General features: G+C 37.5%; 1 pseudogene; it reads left to right on the plus strand.

Annotated features, from left to right (window-relative positions):
* The window catches only part of LOC140506722 (UPF0711 protein C18orf21 homolog pseudogene), an 84,118-nt pseudogene extending 74,666 nt beyond the window's left edge, over nucleotides 1-9,452 (plus strand).
* The last annotated feature ends 253 nt before the right edge of the window (nucleotides 9,453-9,705 follow it).

Raw genomic sequence — 9,705 nt, forward strand, 5'->3', positions numbered from 1 at the left:
TGTGTTATTACAAAAATCTAAGTCTACCAGAAAAAACTCTCACACACTGTGGTTGTTGCTGTGCATAAAGTTCTCCTGGTTCTGCTCCTTTCACTCAGCATCAGGTCATATAAGTCCTTCCAGGCCTCTCTGAAGTCTTCTTGTTCATCATTTCTTATGGCACAATAGTACTCCATTACATTCATATACCATAATTTATTCAGCCATTCCCCAATTGATGGACATCCCCTTGACTTCCAGTTTTTGGCAACTACATAGAGTGCTGCTATAAATATTTTTGTACATGTGGGACCCTTTCCCATTTTTATGATCTCTTGGGGATATAGTCCTAGTAGCGATATTGCTGGGTCAAAGGGTATGCACATTTTTGTAGCCCTTTGGGCATAGTTCCAAATTGCTCTCCAGAATGGTTGGATGCGCTCACAGCTCCACCAACAATGAATTAGTGTTCCAACTCTCCCACATCCTCTCCAGCATTTATCATTTTCTTGTTCTGTCATGTTTGCCAATCTTATAGGTGTGATGTGGTATCAATTGTTTCTTAATAGAAAATGTATACTTTATTAATAGTTTTTTGCATCTATTGATATAATTATATGTATTTTAAATTATAATATTAATGTAATCAGCTATGTTAATAGTTTTCCTTATGTTAAACTGTATCTCCATTCCTGGTATTAATCCCACTTGATTATAATGCAAAATCTTTGTAAAATGCTATTGTAATCTTTTTAGATAGTATTTTAGTTAAAATTTTTGTATTTATATTGATTAATGAAATTGGTCTATAATTTTCTTTCTCTATTTCTACTCTTACTGGTTTAGGTATCAGTATCACATTAATTTCATAAAATCAGCTTGGTAGTATCCTTTCTTTATCTATTTTTCCAAATAATTTATTTAATATTAGAATTAATTGATATTTAAACATTTGATCGAATTCATTTATAAATCCATCTGTTCTGGTGCTTTTTGCTTAAGAAACTCGTTTATGGTCTTTTCATTTTTCTTGGTCTAAAATAGGTCTACTTAGATGTTCTGTTCACTTCTGAGAATCTAGGATTTCTTCCACAAAGGACACCTTCTGTACTCTGAGTCATAGTAAGATACCTTTGATTCTAGGTCTAAATCCACATGTGACTGGGTGTAATGGTAGTTTAAATGAGGTGACCTTTCCCATTCATTAATAGGCCCCTGTGACCTATATGGGTCACATGGAAATCTGAGTCCCACGGAACCTCTGTTGGGAGGAGATTGCTGAATGGGTGGAAGAGGAAGAGTTGGGCAAAAGAAAAAGTGGGCAAAGTCTAGTCAGAGCTAGGAAGGATGCAGGCAAGCAGGTTGACTGGTTAGCAGGAGTGAAAGAGCCTTTTTTTGATTTTGTTTAAGGGGGCCTGCTTGTGGTTTGTGTAGTGGAGTTTGTTTGTGGGAAGCCTAGCAGGGGGAAGACTTATGGATGGTGTTGTCTTCTGCATTTTTGTTGTGTACAGATTTTGGTTACTCTGATGGATTTGACTTTCTGGTGTATGAATAAATATTTTGGTTCTGTCTTCCATGTAAAGAGTCTGTTGTATTTCACGATTCAGTATTGCACCAGAATACTCGTGGATGATGTAGGCTCTGTGAATATCATGTTCGTGCTATTCTGACTGAACATGTATCAATGGATTAGTCAATCAATGTGTAAGGGTGAAGGGAATTATATGTAGTAGGCTATTAAGAATTATAGAATGAGGAAGGGTCACATAGTTCAATGTGTCAGACCTTTTGTATATTAATCATGTTCTCTATCTAAGCAGATTTTACTTTTTTTCATTTTCAAAATCTTTCCTAAAGTTTTGTGAGTATCTGTTCATATTCTGTAAGTCGTTTTTGGATACACAGAGAATACTTTACGTTTTTTTGAAAGTTTTCACCTAAAGTTTGCAAATATAATTGTCTACAAGTGGCAATGTGCGAGACAATGAAAATGGTGCTGGAGGGAAGTGATAGGAAAGAACTAGGGGGCATATATAAACAATATAGGGAGTTTGGTTGCCTAGTCAGTATGATAGGAGACTACGTGTGTGAGAATTTTGATTGATGAATAATAAAAAATTTATGTAGGAGTCACTTTATCCATTCGTTGGCAGTCTTGGAATGGAGGAGGCATTCCAATGCCTCCCTTAGTTGTTCTCAAAATTTGTTAGTAGAGTCATATAACAACATGAAGATATAAATTATAACTATATCTAAATATATATGTGTGTGTATAATTACCTATATACTATATAGCTATAACTTTATCAAACTATAAATGTATGTTTTATACATATATAACTGCATAACTCTATATAACTACATATGCATAAAACTCTATATATGAATAACCGTATATAAGCTATATATTTATAACTATATAATATATTACTCTATTTCAAATTGTATATCTATAAATATATATAACTATGTCTCTCTATATATTTACATATATATCTATCTCTTTATCTGTATCTATACATTTATATATCTATACACATAGATATAGATATATAGTTATAGATACGTATGCACAAAGCCAAGATCCTGTCCTGAGAGGCAGGATATGAAACAGGCTAATGTATTTAAACTTCATCTGAATAGAGTTCCTGAGATAATAAATTAAAGCATAAAATAATAGTTTCACATGGTTGAGAAATACTAGAATTGGACAAGAAATTTCTCAGTGTTGTAGACACACAGAGCTCTCAGTGCTGATCACTCCTGTGACAAAGGCATATAGCTAAGCATTAGTTTTTTGCAAAGTGGTTAATCTTCTAAGAAGCATGCAATTCTTAGGGGTAGCCTGAGCGGCTCCTGATACAGGGTGGCAAATTGAATGAGGGTTAGAGAGTGGTCACCAGTTCTCACAGGCAAAGAACTTCTTGAAAATGTGATGAGATCATACTGGATCGTGGGACAAATATCTTGGATAGGAAAGTATGATGGTACCTCTGCCTCTTTAGAAGTCCGAAGGAATGTATAATTGTATCAGTAAGCACCCTGACATACACGAGATGGGGGAGAGGGAGGGGGCAGATGCCACCACAGGTTCTTAGATCTGCATTCATAAAAGGAAAGGCAACTTGTGAGGAGCTAACAACATCCTTTAATTAAGCACAAAAACTAAGCCCCAAAGTAAAATGATACCTCAGCCTTTATATACCTTTTAGAGCCAGAAGGAATCACATCCCTTGAAAACCAACTTCAATAACAAAAGTTTTCACCTTCCTACAAACTTTCCCATTCCCATCAATGTGTGGGAAAGATCCTCCTCAATGACATTATTAAAATAGAAGCATTAGAACTTGATTATACTAAAATAGAAACTGCAATGATCCTACTTTGCTTGGTCTCACAATAATGGAATACCAGTGCAGAGTGACATATTACTAACATTAGGAGTTTAAGTCAATTAACAAAAAAATCTCAGAAGTGGAAATTAATTTCAGAGAAAAAAGGTAAAATCTAAAGAAAGTTAAAAAGTAGGTTTTCACAGGCTCTAAAAGGGGTTGCTTATTTCAAGCTCAAGGCTATAATATCCTATTGTTATTCAGCTACTTAAGGGTTAATCAATATAGGTGATGTGAATATTATTTGTTGTACACAAAGGCTACATATGAGTTTTGAATCACTCCATGTCCTTGATGGTCACTTCCTGTTAGCTGTTCTGAACTTCCTTATCAATTGAAGAAATCTTTCTTGTACCTCACTGTCATGTCATGGAATCTATAAGGTGATGGTGGTTCACCCTGGTGGCATAGAATATTACTGATGCTATTCTCCTCTTCATTTAATTGCATAGAACTTATGGGGCACCAGAAAAGATGTGGGAATTATTTTAAACCACTGCGTATTATATGAGGAAAAGAGGGAGAGAAAAAAGAACCATAATTGCAAATGTGGTGAAGGAATTGAGAGAGACGATTTAATAAATATGGGAAAATTGGATAAATCACTTAACATATATTTATGAAATTCCCAGCATATGTCAGGTTTGGATAGTCACTAAAGACAGAAAGATAAATTCAAAACAGTCCCTGTCATTAATAATCTTCCATTCTTGGGAAAGACATGTCTTTGGATAAGGGTATATAAAATATATACAAAATAAACACATGTATAACAATCCTTTTCCCCAAGAGGCCGAAAAGAGTCAGAGTAAACAAGATTCTATGTGTGACAATTCACTTATCTCTTCTAGTTTCTGGTGTCTTGGATGAGTGATGAACTTTGCAGATGGAATAACAGGGTGGCAAAAACGAAGTTAGAGTAGACATATTGCATGGGGCTTCATGTATTTGGAAAGATCTGGTGGTTATGGAAGCCTATTGAAGGTTTGAAGTGAAGATGTGAGTGAAGAAGAGCAAAGGAGAATGCCTGCAAAGAAAGACTGAATCAGAGATTGTACTCAGAACTGAGGCATGTAGACAAGATAGACTGAAACACGGGATGGGGAAGGAACTGCTTGGACACCTATTTTGTCCCCTCTATCCTTCAGTTCGGGTTTTGTCCAGGGAAACTATTTATTTTACACTGCTCATCTGACTACTTACCTACACACACACACACACACACACACACACACACACACACACACACGTATGCACACACATTATGTATGATGGAAATTGCATCCTTTTAAGAACAATCCATTGCCTTCATGAGAGGACGATAAAAGTAAAATGACTAATGTTGCTGATATTTCTCCCTGCTTCACTCTGCACTTACTCATCAGTAACCTTCTCACTGTGAATATGTCTACGCCCTTTGTCCCCACTTCTGAATTGTGGCTTCCTGACAGGAAATTCTAGTTCGTGAAGACCCCAAACCATACATACTGAATTCTCTGACAGCTTCTCTTCTGAGTCCGTGGACCAAGGATGAGGGACCTGTGGACTTGAAGACTCATGAGGCCTCTGAGTCCTCAACTGAAACCATTTGACTGAATCTGAACTTCATAGAGCAAATTCCCTTAATAAAATAATTTTTCCGTAAAATTTGGACTGGATAAAAAGGATGTACCCAAGGACCTACAAGACCATATATAGCCTTGAGGATGCAAATTTGCCCCTTCTGTATTAGGATTTTCCACTTAGCATCCTTGAAGGTGTCTACCCTCTGTATTTCCCTCCTGCCCACTTTAATAGCTTGTGTCTTCCTATTAGAAAGTAAGCTCTTTGTTGGTAGGGATTTTTTTATTTGTATTTATATTCCATGTGATTAACATGGTGCACACCGCATAATTTGCACTTCAGAAATGCTCGATCTAATGGAATGAATTATTTATTGCTAAGAGTATTACTTGTTAATTGCAAATTGTTCCCTAGTTATATACCAGTCATTATATAGATTTAGTCATTGTAAATATTTCTATATAACACTCTGTATGTCAAGTAATTTTGCCATTGATTTTCATACTTGCTTTATTTGCAATATAAGTTGCCTCTAAAAGTTCTTCATTCTGATGTTGTACTGTTGTACTGTAATATCGAAGACCAGTGTTTAATTTAGCATTATTGTTTTGCATAATATCATGAAGGAGTAGCATGTTGGAAAACAAATGTGGACTTACTTGATTGCAAACATTTTGTTCATGTTCTGGTTGTCAAAACTCATAAATATCTCCTGTTATTATGAGAGAAGTATGAAAACAGCGACATTGTAGGAGTACTGAGAAGACCTAGATAAAATTGAGAATAACAAATAATTTATACCATGGTCAAACCATAATAATTCATTGCGGAAATGTTCTTTGAATGACCAGATTTTCTCAAACATTTAAAAATTCCTGATATAATGAAAATAAGAGATCATTCATTGTGGAAATGTTCTTTGAATTACCAGATTTTCTCAAACATTTAAAAATTCCTGATATAATGAAAATAAGAGATCATAACTTAGTATTTAATAAATCAATAAGCATTTATTAATCATCTACTACGTGTTGGGTACCAAGCAAAGTACTGACCACACAAAAAGAGGCCCAGAAGGAGCTTAAAATCTAATGGAAGAGAGGACATGCAAACAAATATATACAAAGCAAGCTACATGCAGGAAAAATAGGAAATCTTTTAGAGAGGCAAGGGAATTGAATGGGTAATGCTTCCACTAAAAGGTGGGATTTTATTTATGACTTAAAAGAAACCAGAGAGATCAGTAGTCAGAGTGGAGAAGAGAGTCATTGCAGCTTTGGGAGACAGACAGATAAAATACCTAGAGCTGAGCTCAGTGTTTTGTTAGGAGAAGTCAGAAGGTTAGTGTCACTAAATCAAACAGCAGATGTTAGGAGTAAGATCTAAGAAATTTAAAAGGTAAGAGGGGACTAGATTATCAAGGGCTTTGAATATCAAATAGAACGTTTTTATTCGTTTCTAGAGGCAATAGAGAATAAGTGAAGGTTATTCAATGGGGAAGAGGGAGAGACGAGGTGACACAATTGAACCTCACTTTAGGAAACTTTATAGCTGCTTGCAATACTTTCTCCTTGGCCAATGAACTCTGGAATTTGACCACAATGTTCTTAGGAGGTCCTCTTTTTGGATCTCTTTCAGGTGGTGATTGGTGGATTCTTTGAATGCTTATTTTGCCTTCTGGTTCCAGAATATCAGGGTAGTTTTCCTTGATAATTTCATGAAAGGTGATGTGTAGGCTCTTTTCTTGATCATGGCTTTCAAGTAGTCCCATAATTTTTAAATTGTCTCTCTTGGATCCATTTTCCAGGTCAGTTGTTTTCCCAATGAGATATTTCAAATTATCTTCCATTTTTTTCATTCTTTTCGTTTTGTTTTGTGATTTCTTGGTTTCTCATAAAGTCATTAGCCTCCATCTATTCCATTCTAATTTTGAAAGAACTATTTTCTTCAGTGAGATTTTGAACCTCCTTTTCCATTTGGCTAATTCTGCTTTTGAAAGCATTCTTCTTCTCATTGGCTTTTTGAACCTCTTTTGCCAATTGAGTTAGCCTATTTTTCAAGGTGTTATTTTCTTCAGCATTTTTTTGGGTCTCCTTTGGCAAGGTGTTGACCTGCTATTCATGCTATTCTTGCATCTCTCCCATTTCTATTCCCAGTTTTTCCTCCACCTCTCTAATTTGATTTTTAAAATTCTTTTTGAGCTCTTCCACGGCCTGAGCCCATTGAATATTTTTTTTGAATGTCTGAGATACAGAAGCCTCTATTTCTATGTCTTTCCCTGATGGTAAACATTGTTCTTCCTCATCAGAAAGGATGGGAGGAGATATCTGTTCACCAAGAAAGTAACCTTCTATGATCTTGTTGTTTTTCCCCCTTTTATGGGCATTTTCCCAGCAGTTTACTTGACTTCTGAGTGTCCTCTCCACACCCACCTTACCTCCAGACCCGCCCAGCCAGTGCTTGGTATCTGAGATTCAAACGGTGATTCCCAGCCTCAGGGTTTTCAGTGGAGGCAGGGCTGCTGTTCAGTGTGAGATTAAGTTCAGGTGCTCAGGTCGGGGCAGTGCTGCCACTCGGGGCTCAGTTCCCTCAGGGGGTTTATGTGGAGACCTTCAAGAATGGATCCAAGCTCCTGCCTGCTTTGGGAGCCCTTGTGTGCTGCTGCCTCCCCTGCTGCCTCCATTGCTGCCTCCCGAGGGGGCTTGAGTTATGGAGACACGCTGCTCCCCTCTCAGCAAGCTGAAAAGACCCTCTCACTGACCTTTAGCGCCTGTGGGTGGAGGGACCTGCGCTGCTACTGGAGATTCTGTCCCTGAAACCTGTTCGGATCCGCTCCTCTCGGTGCCCATGTGGCCAAAGTAGGGCTGGGCTCGGCTCCCAGTCTGGGGTGTGACGGACCTCTCTTGTCAGTTTTTCAGGTCTCTCTGGAACAGAAATCTCCTCCACTCTGTTGTTGTGTGGCTTCTGCTGCTCCAGAATTTGTTGGGAGTTCTTTACAGGTATTTTATGGGCTGTGGGTTCGGACCTAGCATATGTGTATCTTTCTACTGCACCATCTTGGCTCCTCCCCTGAAAATCGTTCTTTAAAAATGAGAATGGAGCAGATAGAAGCTAATGATTTTATGAGAAACCAACAAATTACAAAACAAAAACAAAAAAATGAAAAAATAGAAGGCAATGTAAAATATCTGACTGCAAAAATAACTGACCTGACAAATAGATCCAGGAGAGATAATTTAAAAATTATGGGACTACCTGAAAGCCATGATCATAAAAAGATCCTACATCACCTGTCATGAAATTATCAAGGCATGCTGCCACGATATTCTACAACCAGAGGGTAAAATAAATGTTGAGAGGATCCACCAGTCACCTCCTTAAAAAGATTCACAAGGAGAAATTTCTGCTAATATTAAAGCCAAATTCCAGAGTTCCCAAGTCAAGGAGAAAATATTGAGAGTAGCCAGAAAGAAACAATTCGAGTACAGTGAAAACAAAACCAGGATAACACAAGATCTAGCAGCTTCTACATTAAGGGATCGAAGGGCGTTGATAGTGTTATTGCAGAAGTAAAAGGAATTAGGATTCAAACCAAGAATCACGTAGCCAGTAAAACTGAGTATAATACTTCAGAGGAAAAAACTGTCTATCAATGAAATAGAGGACTTTGAAGCATTCTTGATGAAAAGACGAGGGCTGAACAGAAAATCTGACTTTAAAACACACGAATTGGCTCTGATTGCCTTTTTCCCTCTGGCCAACGTGGAGTTTTACTCTTTTCCCGTGGAGTCAGCGGCTGCAGTTAGGAAGACTAAGCATTTCCTCAAAGTGGCTGCTGAGAAGCTAATGGAAGCCTGCTCAGGCCAGGCCCGATATCTTCTCTGGATGTACAATTCCTCATACGATGAAAAGTCTGTTTCAGAAGGCCAGTGTCCATATTGTTACCAGTTTCTAGTGCTTGATAGATACAGAGTTCTCCAGAAGCCCAAGAAATAACTAACCCAAAAACTAAAGAAACTTCTTAATCGCGAATCAAGAAATTGTAGACTCACTTTTAAAGAAAAAAAGATTCTTAAAAAGTACTGGGACTCCAAAAGTGTTCTGTTGTTTACCTGAAAAGCATCCAACAAAACGGTGAGGTATAATGGTAAAAACAGAAGCTTCCTGGCAGAAATGAAAAATTACCTCAGCACTCTCAAGATAAAACCTGGCACGAACACACTGGATATAAAAGCTTCAGGATCTACAAAGAAAAAGAAGAAATTCTTCAGCAGTAATTAGTCTGATTCGAAAGACAATAGTCTAGCATTAATTTTCAGAACCCCAACATCAGAACAGCCGACCCATGGCTTCTCCTCAAAGAGTCTGGGTAAAATGAAACGTCATCTATCTCAGCTAAAGATGATGCTTCATACTGAAGAAAGCCAAAGGACCCCAGCGAAGGGTCTCAGAGACTTCCTGTCTTCACTTGGAACAAGGAATCCAGCATTGTGGACATTGGAGCAGCTGCTAAGGTGAGGAGGCCTGCTTTGTCCTCATAGAAGCAAACAGTTCTCTTCGACTTCCTTCTCAGTACTTTCCAACACGTTTCTGAAGTGGCTGGTACGTAGTAAGAACTAAATAAATACCCACTGAGTTGTGTTTGCTGTCCCTGGGAAGGATAACAGCAAGGGACTGGACAACTGACATCTTTTCCAGCTATAGGAAATCCCATTCCAACTTTAATGTTATATATTTAACACATGTGGTATGGTGGGGGTATTAATTAAAA

The sequence above is a fragment of the Notamacropus eugenii genome, chromosome 1 (assembly GCF_028372415.1).
Source record: "Notamacropus eugenii isolate mMacEug1 chromosome 1, mMacEug1.pri_v2, whole genome shotgun sequence".
Taxonomy (NCBI): Eukaryota; Metazoa; Chordata; class Mammalia; order Diprotodontia; family Macropodidae; genus Notamacropus; species Notamacropus eugenii.